Consider the following 19,633-nt stretch of genomic DNA (forward strand, 5'->3'; position numbering starts at 1 on the left):
CTAGTGGAACACAGTCCATGATGAGGAGACCTGATTTAAGTATTTGAATTGTTTATTACTTTAGGTGACTCATGGTTTTCTTTGTCAGGCACAATTATGTTTTACCTGGAACTGATGTATGAATTGCTTTCAACTTTTTTCCGCCCTAAGCCCCCAGATAGGGTTTTTTCCACTTTAGTCACATTGATAATGGAGGGGCATCGAAAGACAAGTCTAAATGACGACCTCACATAAATAACTATATATCCCTCTAAAATCTGGCTGTTTTAGACTGACTTATAGGGAGAAATTGACTTAACTCTTATTTAAGAATTTCTAGATTTCTATTTAGGTTGAGGTAGAAATAAACATCCTTTTCTTATTCTTTTCCAGTTGAACTGATTAGAGATTCCAGGAAGTTCAATTAAAAAATTAAAAGTAAAGTATCTGTGGTGACAAATAAATAAAATTTTGAGTTACATCCATCGAACTTTTGTGTCTTTGCATCCTTTCAATTGTTCTCCTTATGACCTGAGGAATTTTGCGTTCCTCCAGTTGTTTTAATGAAAAGTCAGGTGTGTGTGAATTAAGCATACTTTGCCTGAACAAAATGTATAACAAAGCATCTAACTGACAGCTTTGCTTCACACAAATGAAAAATCTGGCCAGCTCAACAAAGCCTTTGTCAATTCTGTGGGTTTCATAGTGGAGACTCTTGATGTGACTGATTATTGGGCTGCTTCTGTTTGTTTGGTGGTTTCCTCTTTGTGATCTTTGATGAAATGTTACTTGAAGTTATGGGATTTTTCTCTCTTTTTAAAAATTCTTAATAAAATTATAGGGCAAGAAATACAAAAGCAACAAGGGAGAGATGAGACAAGTACATGTAACACGTAGAATTTCTGACAGTTGTCTTTGTGACTATCAGCAGAATGCAGCTGGATATCTTTAGAATGTGCATAGAACTCACTGTTGATTTAATGAAAATCATTTTCAAATCATTTTCATGCAAGACCAGAACAAATGGTTTCTTCAACTCCTCATGAAATTGTTAAGCTTAGACTTTCCTTCAAACCTTCAGGAAATTGTCTGGTGAGAGGATGCCAATGTTCCCTCCAGGAGAGACTAGTTCCTAACAATACTATTTATTTTAAGGATAGCAAAAATTATATACGAGTAGGTGCAAACGTTTTCCTTTGTTTGCTGTCTCCTATCCTTTGTCTTTGCGAGTTTTCTCTTTCTTCACAGACCTGCCTCTCAGCCTTCAGGTACCAGAGAAATGGATGTGTTCTCATCACAGGCAAATCGTGCAAGTTCTTTATAAACTGTGACCTTACCTAGGGGTCAGTGTGTTTTTCTATAATCAAATAATCTACCACTTAGCATTCTCCAGCCTAAGCATGGCATACTATTCAAACTGGCAAATATTTCTGGCTTCTTTTGTCAAACTTGGGGTTGCAAATATCCGGAGCAGTCCTTTTCTTTAATTTGATCAGTAAAATAATTTTGTCCTTTTGTCCAGAAAAGGAACATAGTTTTCCAGAGGCCTAGGCACACACAAGTACACAAAAGCCTAAAGAAGGGCCAGATGTAAAGAAACAATATGATCAATCTCACACCTGTACCCATCAGTTCATAACTGCACACATTGTCTCATCTCTGGTACCAAAGTAAATCAGGAATTGGTAATCTTTAGACAATCATAGCAATGACATTCTTCCCATCTGAATATGCTTGCTATCCTTAAGATATGGGACGACCAAACACTTTGTAATCCAAGAAATCCACTAATACTGAATTTAAGATAGACCCCAGGTGACTTTTCATCATCTCTAGAAAGAAAACAAAGATCTTGGATTTATTAAGCCCCTGCTCTTGTCAGTCAATGACCTCAGTAATTTCTTCCTCATTTTATTTTATTCTAACAGCAACCATAGGAGATACATATTATTATTACCCTTTCTTTTCTCAGTGAGGAAAAGAAAAATAACCAAGTAGGTAGAAACGTCTAGATTTGAACCCTGGTGTGTCTAATTTCAAAGCATACTTGATACGGAGGGTGGTTTTGCTCTATTATCTCATGTACTCTTCTAAATATATTAATTTGTTAAATAGAGTTTATTCCCAGTTTGTGTTCAGAAATGATAGCCACTGGGACCTGTTGTTAATATTTCCATTTAAATATATGGCATCCTATGACCGAAAATAGTCTGGAAAATTTACTTATGAACAAATACACTTGAACACTAAGTATGTGATTTCTCCCTGGGCAGACATGGCAAGAAACAATGAAACTAAAATTGTGGACTGGAAACTTAATTCCAAGACATTCATCCTAAGGAAAGTATTCACAAGGAAAAGGAAAAAGTGAAAGCATAATTTACATAAATTACAAGCTTTTCTTCTCCTTCTCCTTCTCCTTCTCCTTCTCCTTTCTTCTTCTTCTTCTTCTTCTTCTTCTTCTTCTTCTTCTTCTTCTTCTCTTTTTGTCATGCCAGGGAAGGGGCAAGGGAGGAGGAAAACAGTATCTGGCAACAGAAGATCAATCATGTAAGTAAATCTTCATCAACTTAGTGTAATAGTTTTCAGCCATTAAAATATGAAAGTTGTAGGGCACCTGGGTGGCTCAATCAGTTAAGCGTCCAACTTCGGCTCAGGTCATGATCTGGAGGTTTGTGGGTTCAATCCCCACATTGGACTCTGTCCTGACAGGGCTTGGAGCCTGCTTCAGATTCTGTGTCTCCCTCTCTGCCTCTTCCCGTTCGTGTCTGTCTCTCTCTCAAAAATAAATAACACTAAAAAAAATACTCAGATTAATTAAAAAAATAAAATATGAAAATTGTGAAGACTATGGAAATATGATGTAATATTTAAAATTACATATGAATTTGAGCAAGGAGGGTCTTAAAGATTATATTGAAACAATAGAACAGTGAATGTATTCTAATGGCACAGAGTAGCAGGGTAAATTTTTTGCTTTAAACATTCTCCTTTTAAGTGTTGTCAAAAAATTTTTAAAGTTTGTTTGTAAAAAAGTTATTTATATCTAGCCTTCCATATTGCAAATGTCATGTGCAAAATTTAATGTGAGTTTGTATGTGGTTATAGTGTACATTTATTTCATGTTGTCCTGAATAAGTAAGATATTCTACACAATGTGGGAAAATTGGAGGCATGTCTCTTCTGTACCCTATTCTATTTGCCATCTTGGAGGATAATAATAACCAAAAATTTTGCAAAAGAAGTTAAATGGTTAGATCACTTGCTAACCAATGTGATCCACCTCTCAGACTTAAAGGAACAAACATACATATTCAAATAACCACACTCCCTATTATATAAAAAAAACTTTGTATTTAATAGAGAATATCTAAACCAAACTTATTTTTTTTTTTAATTTTTTAATGTTTATTTTTGAGAGACAGAGAGAGACACAGCATGAGTGAGGGAGGGGCAGAGAGAGAGGGAGACACAGAATTCGAAGCAGGCTCCAAGCTCTGAGCTGTCAGCACAGAGCCAGATGCAGGGCTTGAACTCAAGGAGCCGAGCCAAGCAGTGAGATCATGACCTGGGCCAAAGTCAGATGCTTAACCGACTGAGCCACCCAGGCACCCCAAAACTGGAATTATTTTTTTAAAACTATCTTAAGTGAGGCTTTCCCCTTGCTCTTACAGATATATAAAATCAGTTATTATATTCTACAAAATACCAAAAGACTCACTAAAATATCCTCCAAATAAATGTACAGCTGAATTCATTGTAAAAGGACGTTGAACATTCCAGGGAAATAAAAAAAAAAAAAAAAAGCCAGAGTCTTCCCCCAATTCTTCCTTGGTGTTCTTCTATATCAGTGTTAGATTTGAAAACTTAGAACTTTACAACTGGCCCTATTCCTGCACTCAAATGTGGCAAATGTGTACATATTTCTCCACAATAGGTCATGAGTTTGTACCATCAGTCCAGCCCAATTCTTTCCTCTTAACCTTTATCTACTATCTACCCTGGTGATACATCTCAGTAACCACAGAAAGGTTTTTAAAGATAATCCCAAGGCCCATGTAACAGGTTGTCTGAAACCTCAAGAACACCAATTCTTTCAAATTTCAGAAATACAGGTCTTGGCGAACCAGCCAGGTACATAAGTCCAGATTTTTTTTTTTTTTCTAACTCTGGGATATCAGTACCTTCTATGAATCCAATATCTGGGGTAGGGGGCGGGGAGGAATTCAATCTGTACTTTTTCAGGGATGTTCCAAAATCAATGAGCATACCATTTGAGAAAGAATTCCTGGAGAGGTTATGTATCTCCATGGCCTGCTTAAAATTGACCACTGAACCTTAGACCCAGTGCTTCACAGCCTCACTGACAGTTCAGGTACAGGCCCTGGGAAGCCCCATATTGGCCTCCTTCTCTAATTTCTGTGTTTCTTCATCCATTCACCTTTTCTCAGCAAATTTAAGAAATTCTTTCTGCATCACAAGAACTACTTCTTTTGCATCTTCTGTGATTCTGCTTAAAAGTCATCTCCATAAAAAATGCACCATCCAATTAAATAGAATTTGGTGTCTGTGACCAAGAAATACCTCTGATTACACCACTTCTCATCAGTTAGACAGTTTGTGAGTTCAAAACCCCAAAAAAGCTTTAATCTATGGTTTCCTATTTAAAACACACTAATTGGTATTCCCGCTGTTTATAACTGATTATCTCAGTTTACTCCATCACAATGGATGTAAAATCATGGTCATAATTTGGGTCCCTGTTTGGGCCATTGAGTTCTTCCTAACTGACCACTCTTAACTAAATTTGGAAAATATTGTTAATTAAATATTTGTAAATATTTAAATTATTTTATTAAAAATAAAAATAATGTAAGCCCAACTCAATATTGATGTTGAGAAAGTTTAATTAATTAAAGACAGTACTATTGTTAATCTGAACTTTTTCTTTTTAGTTTGTGTGTTCCCTGAAAATAGAAAACATGCATTCTTGTGTAATCTCATGAATCATAATATAGTATCATTCTTTTGTTAAAAGTGGAACAAATATAGGGGCGCCTGGGTGGCTCAGTCGGTTGAGCGGTCGACTTCAGCTCGGGTCATGATCTCACGGTCTGTGAGTTCGAGCCCCGCGTCGGGCTCTGTGCTGACAGCTCAGAGCCTGGAGCCTGTTTCAGATACTGTGTCTCCCTCTCTCTGACCCTCCCCCGTTCATGCTCTGTCTCTCTCTGTCTCAAAAATAAATAAACGTTAAAAAATTAAAAAAAAAAAAAAGTGGAACAAATATATTCCTAAGAATGATCATGATTTTACCACAAAAAACCCCTAAACTCTGCCTTTATCATATGCCCATGTCAGCATGGAATACTTGGTAACAGTGTTGGAGTTGAGATCTCTATGAACAAAGAATATCAACAGGGCAGTCATACAATGGGCTGTTTATATATTATAACATTAGGAATGTGAATTGACTAGAAAATGAGCACAGCATGAACTATATTCATGAATGTGTTCACTTGTACGTTCTTATGTATCCTTAAGACTCCACCAAGACTGTGATATACTGAAATATTAGTAATACATACACACATAAAAAATAAGGAAATAGTTCCTGTGCAATTAGAAAATTTAAAAAGAAATATCCAGTGTAGGTATAGATACTATATATAGTTGATTCTCATTACTCATATATTCTGCACTTGTGAATTTACTTATGCATAAAATTTATTTGTAGGCCAATCCTAAAACCAATACTTCCGGTGTTTTTTCAGTCCTTCTTGGACACGTACTGAACAGTGAAAAATTTGAGTTGCCCAAGGCATACATTACCAGCTAAGATCAAACAAGATGACACTCTGCCTTCTTGCTTCAGTTGTTATACTGTAAACAGGTGACTTGTTTGTAGCCATGGTTTCTGCATTTTGTGCTCTTTGTTGATGACTTCGCTATTTAAGATTCCCCCAAGTGTCATATTAAAGTGCTATCTAGTATTCCAAAGTGCAAGATAGCTTCACTATGCCTATGGAGAAAATAAGTATTTTAGATGAGCTTTGTTCAGGCACCAGCCATAGTGTTGTTCACCATGATTTCAGTGTCAGTCAGTCAACAATGTATATTCAGTAAAGGATCTTTAAACAGAAACAGACATAAAACAAAGTTATATATTGATCACTTGACAAAAATGTGACCAGAAGCTCACAGGAACCTAATTTCTCATTTCCCCTAGGTGCAATGACTTAATATTCACTAATTCAATGTTTTTGGTGACTTTATAGAACATAACTATCACAAATAATGAGATTCGACTATATATGCATATATATAAATATACATGCATGTAAATGTATATGCACACAGATGTATATAAGTATGTATGAATATGAACTGTTCTATCTCTATATGTACCAATCTGTTCACTCTTCAAACCCATGTTTTTTCTCCTCTCCTATAGAATTTTAGGTGTCTTTATGCAGTATATTTCTTGCATTGTTATAAAATCACTTGTTGGTTAGGTATCATTATATCTTGCATCCACTGATCCCTAAAACTATATTGGCATCAAGTTATGACAGTTAATATAAATATTAAATCCATAAAATTTTTAAATAGCACATATAGTTTTAGAATCTTGGCAATAAAACAATTTAAAAACAGGGCAAGACCACCTTCGTGGGACATCTACAGGTTCCTAACATGGTTTCTGTATACTGGCCCAAAAAGTCAATATGGCAACAGGAGGACATTAGGGTATTATTGCTTTAGAAGCACACAATTATGTATATCTAGGTGTCACTTATAATCTTAGCTTTCTACAAGGTTGTCTTATATATTAGAATGTTAGATCCAGCTGATATGAAAATGAAGGCAGGCAACACAACATTTGATCTATAGAGATATTCTGCTCCTATTAAATATTCATTGTGATCTTGAAGCTACTTGTCCTAAGAGATTGTCATGGTCACCCTGTTTTTTGTTTTTTGTTTTGTTTTTGTTTTTTTTAATCAAGTGAATCATTCCTCTTCCACTATCCTGTCAACTTCTATCCTGATACCAGCCAGTTAGCATCAAGTTGTGGATACACCACCTGCAGATTTTTACCCCTATAATATGGGAACTATTTTAAGTCTGTAGTTCCATCCTGAGGATAAATAGATGTACCTTGTCTTCTTTTCAAAGTACATGTTATCCTTGGTTCTCTTTGATGCATTAATTATTTTTCTACCTTCACAAAAATACAGGGTTTCAATTGGCATAGCTAAAATTAGGATCGATGATATCATTGCAATCTCAAAGTAAGTCACCTGGATAAAATGCATTGCAAATTGAGCCTTTTTATTCCAAACATATGCCTGAAAACACTGGAATTCTTCTTTTCTTCTAAAAAAGGTGGCTTTAGAAAATCATTAAAGTCCACAATGTATCTATTAGATTTACAAAAGGCAAATCCCAATGCACTTATTGTTTTGGGGGAAATCGTAAGTTATAGACTAGAAATCTGGTCACAATACTTTGGAAACTCATCTTTCTGAAGTATAGCTGAAGTACAGCTCACACTGTGAATGAAGAGTGTGGCCAGGAACCACAGGGGACTAGATAGAGGCACAAAATCAACTCTTCCTTGTTCTTTCCATTAGCAATCCAGAAGTAGTCATCTTCTTCTGGATGGTGGTCAACATGTGCCTTGCTGCTATGCCACACTGACCTTCATTTATATCTTTGCTCTGTGGCCAGCCATCCAATAGGCAATGGAAAGTCTGATTTCCCAATTTACTTTGCAAGGCCCAAAATAACAGCAGGTGATCCCTATAAATCTTTGATGACCGGAATGTAGATAAAGTGCTCTCACCGGACCAGGTTGTGGTTGAAAGATTTCTGGTCCTTCTTCATCCAGGTTAGTTGACATGATGAGGTAGCTGTGAAGTAAGGTAGCAAGGAATGAAAGCCTCATACTATATTTTGAAATATTTAAATTTTTGTCCTGTTTTGAGAAAGAAAGAAAAACTTGGCGACTCTCAAACTTATTGCCTTTTTTATTTCTTTGATGAAAAATTCCTTTCCACTTACACTTGTATACTGGTTTCCCGTCACACAGAGACATTATACTATAATGGAAACTTAAAACAGCTTTTCTCATATTTTTTCCCATCTTTATAAATCAATCTTCAAAGGAGAGATTTACTTTTCTTCCATTTTCTAAAGGATAACAGAGACCAATAAATGGCAATCTCAAAGGAAAATCACAACTGACATAAAGCCTAAAAATTTGTGAAAGAGAACAGACTTGAAGAAATTATTATTTCCTAATGATGTTATCCATAAATGAAATGGCAACCAGTTTTTCGAGATACTCCATAGTCAACACCAATTTATATCAGCAGATAATTGTGTGTCTCTTCGTATAAAGTAGATTTTTCCAATGCGATAGATATTTGGTTAGCTTTAGGATTTTCTTTTTTTCAGTAAATGATTAATATGCATCTATTAAGTTTCATATTGAAACATTCAGTATACGAAACGTAAACTTAAATACACACTTGTACATAATAATCACTTCTCTTTCGGTAGGAGTGTTGGTTGCTTGCTACACACTGTCAAGACCTATCCTTGACTATGAACATCTCATTGGTGAATGGATGGGAGAAATAGTTGTCAGTGAAAAAATAGAGTATGTCATGAGTATATATAAATAAGAACTCAGGCCAGTGGACAAAACCTCATTTCTCCCAAACATAAATAATTTTCGGATCTCCTCTTGCAGAAATAAAGCTCAGCCATTGTCAAATAATATGCTGTGAGCTGAACCAGCTTCTCTATGTGAAGCTATAATTAGGGCTACAGCTACAGATGCTCACACCCTTTACTTAATCTTCCCTTTGATGGCCTATACCTCCACAAAAAAATGCACTCTTTCAAGGGACAATGCAAAATGATAACTCAAAATCTAGATAGTTTCACTTAAGCCAGTCTAATGGAGGTATTTGGATTATTTTGGCTTTAAAAACTCAATCAGTTCCCTGGTGGGATTCACCTAATTCCTTTCACCAATGAAGCAAAGAAAATTTAACCTACTAATTGTATATGCCTTGTGATTCAAAGTTAAAATAATAATAATAATAATAATAAAAAGGCTCCATTGTGGGCAGAACCAAATTTTGAACTGTATGTATAGTTGAGATGATGCCTATTCTATTTACAGAATTCAAACAAGGAACTTTTTTTTCTTATTTCAAACTTACATTATTATAAATAAAGTACTCTGAGCTATGCAGATATATTCCTCATTTTAAGACAAAATTTTAAGGGTAGATAATTGATTCTAAGCAAGGAATAACACTTAACTTCCTTGAAAAGATTAAATTCATTGTTATAACAAGTGATCGCTGTGAGCTAACAGTAGCAATATACACTTAGATGGACTACCTAAACTGAGGAATTAACAAGCATCTTCGTGCCCCCATATCACAATATTTCAGAACTAAAAGATCATGTGGTACATTTAGAAGACTCTCATTTTATAGACAACGGATGGCAGTAGACTGTAATGGCTAAGGGGCCAAGTATCTGGACTCACACATAGCACCAAATCAGCACTGCCACTTCTTGGCCAGTATCCCTGGGTAAATTAGAAATTATTAACGCATATAGCTTACATTTATCAAATACTTACCAGGCATCAACAAGCACTGTGCTTAAACACATTATATGCATAGTCTTATTTAATTCTTACAACTGTATGAGGTAGGTATTGTTATTATTCCCAATTTATAGATGAAGAAATGAGGCTTGGCAAGTTTGAATGAATTGCTTAAGTTGGAAGGAAACTCTGGTACTAAAATCATATTGGGTTGACACTAAAGAGTATGCTATTATGTGCTACCCTGTCGTGTACTGTTTTTCTTAGATGTTCTGAGCCTCAATTTTCCCAACTTTAATATTGTGCAACAATATCTCACTTGCAATCATTAAATAAAGAAATATGTGAAAGTACCTGGAAATAGAAAACCTAAACTCCCAGTAATTAGAACTCCTATTTCTCATATCTGATCCAGTGACTTGTTCTTATTGTTAAAAACAGTGTGCCACTTTGGGCTTCACGTTGAATTCAAACTGATCAGTATATAACGATAATAAATTTTATCTGTTGACAACATATTGCTTCACAACTCTTTTACCTCATCCTATTTTTAGGGCACACAAAACTAGTTTACAACAAGTTCATATTACTTAAGAACATGAGATAATTTGAAATATTTAGAAACCAAGCAGTCTGCCTCTATAAATTGGACAAACTGGAGTTCGAGAGAGAGTTTCTTGAACGAACAAAATGTGAACAGAAACTTATCGGATCTGATTTGTCCATCTTATTTTGTGTTCTAACATTGTAATTTGGAATTTTTAGTAGGAATTCTCTAACTGATGAGAGCTGGTAAATTACAGCATCCCAAAATCCTGTTATGGTAAATGATTTGAGACTCCATAATCATACTCCTCAGCGGTATCCCATAAATAACTGTACTCAGACTTGCTCTTTTACCATGTTTCTCTAGATAATGATGCAGGGGCTGATGAAGTGGCAAAATGGCTTGATGAGCTCATCGCACTCTGGGTATGGAGGGAGTGAGGGCTGCTTTCGGAATGCTTTGGAGTGGTGTAACACAAGACATTTAACATCCAACAATGAAATAATATATTGGAAAGTTGTAAAGTGCTGTTCAGCTGAGAGTCATTACGGCTAATGCTAATTCATTCTATTTCTCTTGCTCTAAAGTGAAGACTAGGATTGGGAAGTACTTTGTAAACATACAGTGACTTATGGATGTATAATTATAAAGTAATGAATTCTGCATTTTTCTTTTTCACTTCCTAAATGTGTTCAGCAAACATTATTGAGTGCCTAAATGTTTTATCATATGAATATGTTTCATTAGTATGCCAAATTAAACATTTCAGAGAAAATAGGAATCATGAGTATTCCTCCAAGGTCTCCCCTAACTCTGGAATTATTGCTCTAATCTCCACCCTGGCCTCATGCCTCAGTTCTTTCTTAGAATTCTCAGAAAGCAAGGAATTATTGTCACACAACTAGCCTCATGCTGTGTCCTGCTTTCTATTGCCAATTGTTTCTCACAGACCTATTTTTGATTCATATTTAGAAATGGGTAACTAGATAGCGTTGAAAAAAGTATTTTTTAAATCATTCTCTGAGATTAAAATACAGCAACCATCCAAGTAAAACAGGTATTTAAATAAATTTGCTGAGCTAGTTGGGACCATTCCCTGATAAGGATCTAAGAATTGAAAGGAATAAAAGGGAACTCCTCTAGTCTACCTGGAATTTCATTTTGTGCCTTCATACGTCAAAACAAAAATTTTCAGAGAGTTCTTTGACCATCTTTTTAAGTAGGCTATCAAAGTTTCCAAAACTTTTTTTTTGTCAAGTTTAGCACTAATCTCCTTTTCAGAACTTTCTTTTTATTGCCAACCTTGAAAAGAATTAGAGTTTTGTCTAACTGCTTTGCATAGTTATTATTAGCACAGCCCATTAAAGCCCAGTGTTTACCTTCTTGGAGAGACTGAAGCAACAGGGTTGAAGTGTTCACTTGATTTGAATTGAAAGATTGCAAAGCAATTAGGACATAGTGTATTTCGTTGGGAGTCTGAAGCATCTGTCTAAGCATTCACTCTGTACGATGTCATTCGTAATTGAAATTAGAACTATTTAGCCGTAATGCTTTTTTAGGGTCCATTACTGAAATTGTAACACTAATGTCAGTTCGTGAATAAGGCTTTGAAATACAGGATAGGAGAATCTGCTTCCTAATTGGCAAAGTTTCAGGAGAGGAAGAACACTGACACATTCACATCCAGAGACTAAAGCACAACTGATTTGTAATTTAGCAATCTGCAATCCAAGAAAGTGCTGACAATGGACTCATTAGAACCTCTCTCCTACTGCCAACAGGCACAGGGAAAAAAATGAAATTTTTCTGGCAGTTCCTAGTGTTGATGGAGGAATCAAAGTAGCCTTCAATGGGCCTATGGTAAAAGGAGAGCTTTGTTTTGTGTTCCAATAGGCCTGAAAACGGTCATTTTGTAACTCAATAAAGGTGTGTGTTCTAGGAAGTCAGAGGAGTTATTTGTTAATACACTAGGCTCCAACAGAGGAAGTTGGGTTAAATATGTCACTAGAAAATTTATGATGCATGCCGGAGGCTTCCTGAGTTTAGGTCCCTGAGGGATTCTGTATTAATAGAGAAAAATCAGAGGGAAAAGCTTTTAGTGTAAGCCACAAAATAGGATGACTCCATGAGCTTTGGAATTAATTTTGGGTGAATTTTCTCAAAATGAAATTTACTGTTTCTTTTTTAGAATACTTTAATTGATCCAGTTAGTAATTTACTATACACAAATGCTTAAAAAAGTGCATATGTATATTTTTGTATGTATATTTGTAACCAATTTCGTTATTAATGTCTTTTGCTAGTTGAACTTGACCAGTACCCTCTGCATTGGAGGTAGCTATACATCCTCAGTGCTGCAGTATGTATTTCTTCCATATTGGCACAAAATATTATCCTACAGTGTTTTCCAACACCCATCACTGTGGCTTTTAGTTTTGTTCCTTTTAATTAAAAGAGTTGTTGACAGTTCGAGAAACCCAGAGAAAGATCTATAGCATCATGGCATATAGCTGCCTTGGGTTGCTGAGACATAAGGAATTTCCCTTTGAGTAATCATTTCCACATCTTCATTGTTATAAGAAGGCACTGAAATATGTTTTGAATATTTTACAGAGTTGTTAGAAAATTATTTGTTAAGCATTAGATTTATAAGTAGAATGTAAAGTGAAATTATTGCAAGGTGTAAAGATGTTCATAAAATTTCAACTGATGACACTAATTTATAATAAGAATTAAAATTATTCATGTATAAATTTCCAACACTGAAAAACTGTGTAATTGGTATTTTCAAGCACTTACTGCTCTGTGAATAATGATAAAGTTAGATTAGCAGTAATAACTCAGACATCGTCTTGCCTGGGCTCGCAAAGAACAGTCACCAGGTGCTGTTAATACACAACTGGGTTCTCAAGGCACTGACCTGTGTATCAAGCATCTTGGACATATTTTTAACACAAGGGCTATGAAGACAGCAAAGATGCTACATTTTCTACTGCAAAATAAAGACTGCCCTCTCACCTGTATATGTTACTAAATTTGAAGGCTCCACAGGCAATGCTGTTCTTACTCTGAATTTAAACAAAACATCTTTTTTATAAAGATACATATGACTTTGAATAATTCAAAATAAACTAATTTGTTTTTCACTTATTATCTACTTTAATTCCTAAAGTAGAGAATTGTAGATAGTTTGTTTAAAGCATTTTCAATAACATTAAATACTGTTTATTTCTTCACAAAGTTGTTAAATCCAATTTAAACATATCATCAAAACAATTTCCTAAATTCTCTGTTTAAAAAAAAATTTTTCTTAACGTTCTTTATGCAACTTTTTACACGTTATATACAACTTCTTACATGTTTTAATGTTCTTTATACAACTTTACACAACTTTTTACCAGTAAAAGGTAAAGGCCCAGTTGCTTGGGCCAGAATCCTTGGAATCACTCTTGGTTCAAATTTTTTCTCATACCACATCCTAAATACCAGAAATTTCTGATGGTTCTGTTCTCTTAACTCTACGCAGAATTTTACCACTTTTGTTGTTTCCATGGCTAACATTCTGTTCCATGCCATTGCTACCACATCATGGATTATTGCAATAGCCTCTCTTAAGTGATACCCTTGCTCTGTTCTCTGATTCTAGAATCTGAAAGAAGGAGTGACCCTTAATATGCAAGTTGGATCTTCTCACTCCTTTGTTTAAAATACTTCAATGGAGGGGCGCCTGGGTGGCGCAGTCGGTTAAGCGTCCGACTTCGGCCAGGTCACGATCTCGCGGTCCGTGAGTTCGAGCCCCGCGTCAGGCTCTGGGCTGATGGCTCGGAGCCTGGAGCCTGTTTCCGATTCTGTGTCTCCCTCTCTCTCTGCCCCTCCCCCGTTCATGCTCTGTCTCTCTCTGTCCCAAAAATAAATAAAAAATGTTGAAAAAAAAAATTTTTTTAAATACTTCAATGGATTTTCTTCTCACTCAGACCAAATGTGACTTTACATGATCCCATCTCACCATTCCTCCTCCACAATGCATCTTCTACTCTCTTCTTCATTGTCTGCACAGCACCCACATTGGCCCTCTTACCAGTTCTTGTATGGACCAAGGCATTTCTGACATCATGTTGGCAGTAAGCCTATCTCTAACCACCTGATATTAATTAGTGCACACCCACCCAACAAACATTCTCTCTTTTTTTTTAAACATTCTCTATCTTATTAACCTGCTTTACTTCTTTTGTTTATTTATTATGGCATTCATCAAATACTCACTGTGTATCTATCATGTTCCAAGCACTATTCTAAGTAGTAGGGATATCGTGGTCAACAAAAATAGCAAGAAGTCTGTTCTCATGGAGTCTGTATGTGGGTGGAGCTTACATTTTTTTTTATAACAGTTATCAAAATGTGACTGTATATTTACTTATTAGAATTTTAGCCCCTCAGACTTTAGAATACTGTTTGTCACCTAGTTAGCACTAAATATTTTATAATTGCGTAATCAATGAATGAAAGGATAGAGTTAAGCCAAAAATGAGTTGTGCCATCACTTTTCCTACAGATCAGAATTGGCAAGAAACCTTTTCAACTAACCTGCTTTCCCTATAGCAGACAAGCCTGGATGCTCATCAATTATTCAGATTTGGGGATCTGAATTTAGAGGGTGTTTTTCAATAAAAGATCAATGTCCCAAATATAAATTATAACAATATATTTTATTTATAAAATTAGCTGAAACACATACTAAGTAATAATCTCAATTAGAAAGGGTGGTGTAAATTGGCACTCATGCAAAGTTGTTGGGAAAATTAGTTATGAGCTTTCTAGAAAGCAAATTTGGCTTTGCACAGGTTTCCCCTGGAATTAAGCACCTAAGAATTTATTCTAAGTAAATAATAAGAGAAGCTTACAAGTTATGTACAAAAGTCATCCTCTAGGTATTATTTATAATAGTGAAAACTTTGAGGTAATATACACATCCAACAGAAAGGATAAATACAAGAGAAAGTTTAAATAAACTGTCGCTGGTTCATGTAGTTGAATTCCATGCAAGTATTAAAATCATATGTTATGAGAATATTTAGTGATACTGAAAAATATTCTTCCAAAATAGGAAAAGAAAGCACTGTTTAATATTGCATAAGCAATATGATCTCAATGTTCTGATTATCTCATAGGACAAACACTAAAATAGTAATAATAGTTACAGATGGGTGGTGGAATAATGGATACTTTCCATTTTGGATTTTATTTGACGAGTTTTTCTTTTCTTTTTTTATGTTTTTTTTTTTTTTTTGTATTTCTACATATTCCTCAGCATAAGAAAAATGTTTTCATAAGAAAAAATGTTATAACATTATTGAATTTTTGAACTAAATGACGAGTGTTCAAATGTTACCTCCTCAGATAGGTCAGCCCTGAAAACACCAGTGCATCACTATGTCTATGACTTTGTCCTGTGTCAATCTTCTTTACGTTTCTTGCCTCCTGACATATATAAAAGCTAATTTGTATTCTGTTTGTCTTCCTATCTATTCCTACTAAAATGTAAGCTTCCTCAGAGCAAGGATTTTGAAGGTTATGTCCATTGCTTTATCTCACTTGTACCTAAACAGTGTTTGGCACATACTGAGTACAGAGTAAAGATTTGTTGATTGGATAAATAAATGAATGGATGAATCACTTAATGAATGAATCACTTTTAGTTGTATAAAGTTAGGCAAATCCTTTAACTCTGGGTTTGAGTTTCCTTATACATAAAACAGGGACAATAATAGTAACTATCAATGAAATAATAAGAAATATATATATATATATATATATGTCTCTGTCTCCAGTTCTCGACACAGAGCTCTGAAAACTCTTGTAAATTCCTAAGTGATAAGAGCACTAGGAGCATCTTTTGTTCTACTGAGGCAACTCTGGGTGGGCTCTTAGGTGGCACCTGGATAGGGACTGAACACCAGAAAGACCAAGCCATGAGTAGAAACTTGGAATTTTCAGCTCCAGCCTCCTATCCTCCAGAGAGGGGAGAGGAGCTAGAAATGAAACTAATAAATTGATCATGCCTATGTGAGGAAGCATATATAAAATCCCAATAGTAGGGCATTTGGAGAGGTTCCAGGTTGGCAAACTCACCCACATAGGGGCGGTGACACACTGCAGCCCCACAGGGACAGATGATCCTGCACTGGTATACCCAAGTGTTCCCCTGAGTTCTGTGAGCCCTCGAGCAAATCAATCACACACAAAAGGGGCTCATTGGAACTTACCATCTGTAGTAGGTTGGACAGAATCACAGGGGACAACCAGGGCTTGAGACTGGCATCTGAGGTTGAAGAAGGGGGCTGGGGGAGGGGAGGACAAGTTTGTGGGATTGAACCTGTAACCTGTGGGATCTGAGGCTACTACCTCTGGGTAAATTGTGTTGGAATTGTGTTGAATTGTATGCCACCCAGCTGTGTCACAGAGAGTTGCTTGCCGTGGGAGAAAAACCTCCACACATTCAGTAACCAGAAGTGTCCTATGTGCATGTGGTAGTAATATGAAAGTAAAGGAGACACACAGGAAAGGAAGACATGGGAGATGGAAAACTAGGTGGTTTTCTTGTACCCTATCTTATGAAAGTATGAAGAAAAAGTGAGAAAATAAATGTAAAATATGTAATACCAGTGCCCAGCACACAGTAATTGCCCTAAAATGTTAGCTATGAAGGACGCCTGTGTGGCTCAGTCTATTAAGAGTCTGACTTCATTCAGCTCAGGTCATGATCTCACAGTTTGTGAGTCCAACCCTCGCACTGGGCTCTGTGCTGACAGCTCAGAGCCTGGAGCCTGCTTCGGATTCTGTGTCTCCCTCTCTCTCTGCCCCTCCTCTGCTTCCGCTCTCTCTCTGTCTCTCAAAAATAAATAAAACATTTTTTTAAAATGTTAGCTATGCTACTTATTAACTACGGCCTGTCTACTTTTATTTATATGACCATATCTCCTGCTACCCAACACCACTTTTGCTGGGTTACAGGTATCTCTACGACAAGATGCTTCAGTTAGTTTCATGTATTCCATTGCCTTTTACAGAGCTTTGCACATAGTAGATACCATGGGACTATTTATTGTCATAAGTATAAAATATATTATTTAACTATTTAATTTCTTAATGACACTTTAGAATCTTCCTGGATAATTTTCTCAATTATCTAATACACTTCAGTGCTTGTGACCAAGGTAGTAGACTAAAATGATAATACACACACCTTGTACACATCACTATTTAGACTACATTAAATGGGCAATAACTACTGAGGAGAAATAGTGAAAGGCTGCTTTCATAGGTTAGCTGAGAGCTTCCAAACATGATGCAGTGTCTAGTCGCCTCCCCGTTCCAGGATGTCTATATTAGGGGGAGATATTTTGGCAACTTTCAGTGTGCTGGATGAAGAGGTGAGAAAATAGATGAGGTTTGAAATTAAACATGCCAGGAAAAATAATGAAAATTTTAGGGCTTAAAAGTACTGCCTGATAAATTTATTTCAAGCCTATGACCCAGCTGATGGTGTGCTTGGCTTTGAGAGCTGGCTGCCTGTACCCCGACTTCTCTATAGCCAATGGCCTTACTTGCTCAGGTGAGCTAACAAGAGTTCCTAGGACACTTTCCAATTCCAGCGCTCTGACTATACACCATTTCCCATCTTTAATGATGGTGCACTTGACTGTATGACTTTTGTGGGAGATGTTTCAACCTGCTGTTATAATAAAAAGTAAGCAACGTTAATACCTCTGCTTGCATATCGTATTGAAATTGTGGTCTAGTTCACAAATGAAGTGTCCTAGAATTAGGTGTTTGTTTTACTATGAGCAACTATCTGATGACTACATAATTAGTTGGTTACCTTCTCCACTGGCATTCAGTGAACTTCTACAAAACCTCTTAGTTTGTATCTCCTAGGTCAAGGATGCTGATTAGCCATGAATGTTTTGTTTCTTTGGTTTTTATTTTGAGAGATTATGATAGGAAAGGAGACATGGAAAGAGCACAAATATTACATTTTCATTTTGTGGTGGTTTTTCTTTAGTAGTTATTTTCTATAATATACAGTTCTGCTGACAGAACCAATTTTTATTATTTTCATTTGGACTTTTGGCAAAACTCATGAAAATACCAAGCTATATTCTTTAGATTTCACTCAAATAACTTTCTTAGTTCGTTTTAATTCTTCTCTCACTTTTCCAACTTGGTTGACAAAGCCTGTTCTATCAGAACTGAAAATATGCCATTCAGCACCTGGGTCTCATCTTATCTGTTCCTAGCATTATGAGAGAAAATTTAAACTAAATAACATGAAATAGCATTTAACTATATGAGGCCAGCTGTCAAGCTAAACTTTATACATTTTACTGATGAAAAGTGAATTTTTATCCAAAGCAAGAACAGCTGGAACTAGTGCTGTTTTCGCTCTAATAGAGATAAAATCCTATTATAAACAACTCTGGAGGACACTTGAGTTGTCCTGTCTCAATGGGATTTTACTAAAAGTAATACAAGCCTATAAATCATATTCTAGTCTGCACTAATAGAATATGAAAGTGACACATGGAACATGCTTGAATCTCATTAGGAACAAAAGAGCCCAGCACACATCTACTCTACTCTTTTTTTCCCCCCTCTAAATGTTTGTTCTCTTGGCTGATTTTTTCGTGGTGGTTTGGGGATTCCTTAGACTTTAGGTTGTGGAATATTTGAGTGGGAAGGACCTAGGTGGAGACAACTGATATTTGATAGCAGAGGAAATAAAGAACAAAGGGCTTAACTTCAAGGGATTGGCTCCTTATCCTTTCCACTGAATAGCAAAGTACTGAATGAAGCATTTTGGTTAGAGCAGGGACTATCATTTAGAGAGGAAATCAGATAAAGTTTAGACCACTCTTTGTAAGGAAACAGTGTAATTACTTTGAGAAAAACACTACTGTTTTCATGGGCAGTCAACCAGGAAGTAGGTCTAATTTGATGAATAAAAATGATTTTGTGCTGATTTTGTTGGAATAGTATTTTACCTGTAGTTTTTCTGGCCTTGTCTGAAAAGCAGTTCTTTCTTATCTGCCTAGGGCCTTAAAAACAAAGATACAAGTTCTTTGTCAAGTATGTTTACTTAGCGAGGAATTGGTATCATTTGTGCTGATATCCAATTTGTTTTCACCACCTTATTCCACGCATGGGAAAAAGAAGAGGATGTCTGTTCAGTGTACTTATAACCAATTTATTCCTCTTGATCATAGAACTGTTCAAGTTATGTCTAGTGACTTATCTTCTCTGAAACTGCACATCTGGAGAATTGTGCCTAGTACTTATACTATATATAGTACATTGTTAGATCTTAATGTATATTTATTTATTAAGAGAGAAGGTTTTTATATCCTTACCCCTTTTGTTCTATAGTAATATACTCCTCATATTTTTAGCTAAAGTGTTTGCTTAAAACGGAATTT

General features: G+C 35.7%; 1 long non-coding RNA gene across 2 annotated transcripts; it reads right to left on the reverse strand.

Annotated features, from left to right (window-relative positions):
- Positions 1-2,474: 2,474 nt before the first annotated feature.
- Positions 2,475-13,641, reverse strand: LOC122211230. 2 transcript variants are annotated; one of them, XR_006198574.1, is made up of 4 exons: positions 13,518-13,641; positions 7,826-7,892; positions 5,809-5,998; positions 2,475-2,507 (listed from the first exon to the last, which is right to left on the reverse strand). It is a non-coding gene; the product is annotated as an uncharacterized LOC122211230 (long non-coding RNA). The 2 variants fall into 2 exon arrangements; XR_006198573.1 differs by having other exon boundaries at positions 13,559-13,627.
- Positions 13,642-19,633: the final 5,992 nt, after the last annotated feature.

Source organism: Panthera leo, chromosome F2 (genome assembly GCF_018350215.1).
Source record: "Panthera leo isolate Ple1 chromosome F2, P.leo_Ple1_pat1.1, whole genome shotgun sequence".
Taxonomy (NCBI): domain Eukaryota; kingdom Metazoa; phylum Chordata; class Mammalia; order Carnivora; family Felidae; genus Panthera; species Panthera leo.